This window comes from Austrofundulus limnaeus, unplaced genomic scaffold (genome assembly GCF_001266775.1).
Source record: "Austrofundulus limnaeus strain Quisiro unplaced genomic scaffold, Austrofundulus_limnaeus-1.0 Scaffold378, whole genome shotgun sequence".
In the NCBI taxonomy this organism is placed as follows: Eukaryota; Metazoa; Chordata; class Actinopteri; order Cyprinodontiformes; family Rivulidae; genus Austrofundulus; species Austrofundulus limnaeus.
The window spans coordinates 153,444-154,921 of record NW_013952780.1 but is presented as its reverse complement, the minus strand read 5'-3'; the positions used below and the strand labels follow the sequence as shown (position 1 = coordinate 154,921).

Below are 1,478 nucleotides of genomic sequence, written 5' to 3'. Positions count from 1 at the left end.
ATACGACAGGTCTGGACCACTCGTGAATTTTGTTCGTATCTGAAAAAAATCTTAGAATACGAAAACATTGGTGAATGCTACAAATTCTCCTAAATCACTCGTACGCACAACTTAAGAACAAATCTGTGCGTACGAACGGTTCTTGCATGAGGCCCAATGTTACAACAGCCAACAACCCAGACTGTAGAGAAGAATCTGATGTTATTTTCAGTCTCTATCAGAGAGATGAAGAAGAGTCTGAGTTCAAATAATATTGTTTCAATAAACAAAGACCAGAGAGTTTTCTTTGTTAAAGAGTTCCCCTTGGATGTCACTTCCTGTTTCACTTTGGCTGAGCCAAGTTCAAAAGAAAATATGCCAGTTATGGGACAAAATGGGTTAAATCGTGTGTATTATTCCAACTTTCTTAAATATAAAGATGTTTTCTTTGACTTTTTTTATTTGAAGAATATGCATGTCACAGGCACTTTAATTCTCCCATAGTTGCTACAACTCCATCCATTCCTCAGGGATTTTCTCAATGCCAGGTCTCCTGGACATTTTCACATCCTACTCTGGTGTCATCAGGTCCAACTGACTTCATCTTCATCATCTTTTTCACCTCCTGTGCCACAGTTTCAATGACCCCTACTCTTCTACCTCTTTCATTCTCTTCATTCAGTACATCCTCAAAGCTCTCCTTCCATCTTTCATCTCCTCTGCTACAACCTTACAGTCTCCAATCTCCCTCAGGTTCCTGGTTCCTTTCCTTGACACCAAACCTGTCCATCACTTCCTAATCTCCTCATTTTCCTTCACCAACATGTCCACTCAGGTCTGCTCTGATCACCTCTCTCTCCTCCTGGGAACATCACTTCATCTAGGTCCTTCCAGAGTTTCTCCTCTTCCTCACATCCAACCTGTGGAGCAGAACCACTGACAACATTAAACATCTTCTACCTTCAGACACATCAGCCTAACAGATACTCTTCCCCTCTACTACAGAGATTCTTAGCCACCTTGAGGGCCTCAAAAGAACAACAGTTTTTAACTTTGGGCCGCAGAGGGCCGTGGGACCGCATTGATTTTGAATAAGGTGTAATACACTTTCTCACCACTAGTAGCAGTAGTGCACCACTCAGATGTATAACAACTTTGTTAATATGTAAAAGAAGAACCTTAGAAACCTGCCAAAAATGGAAACTTATTTTAAATGAAAAATAGAAGCAAAAATGAAAGTAACTCATCAAAAAATGCCAAAGTTTGTCACTAATATGAAGAGCAGCTTCTGGTTCTATTAAATGTTTAAAACTTTATCAAATACAGTTGCAGATACAGCCCATAATTTATTTTTAAGCATTTTGTCAAAAAGCTGTTGTTATTGTTATTCTAGTCACTATTATGAAAAGCAGCTTCTGGTTATTTTAAATGTTTAAAACTTTATCAAATACAGTTGCAGATACAGCCCATAATTTATTTTTAAGCATTTTGTCAAAAAG

General features: G+C 38.3%; 1 protein-coding gene across 1 annotated transcript in view; it reads left to right on the top strand.

The window, feature by feature from the left end:
• The window catches only part of LOC106528423 (carboxyl-terminal PDZ ligand of neuronal nitric oxide synthase protein), a 31,846-nt gene that overhangs the window by 25,254 nt on the left and 5,114 nt on the right, over window positions 1-1,478 (top strand). The gene's annotated exons all lie outside the window — the stretch shown is intronic.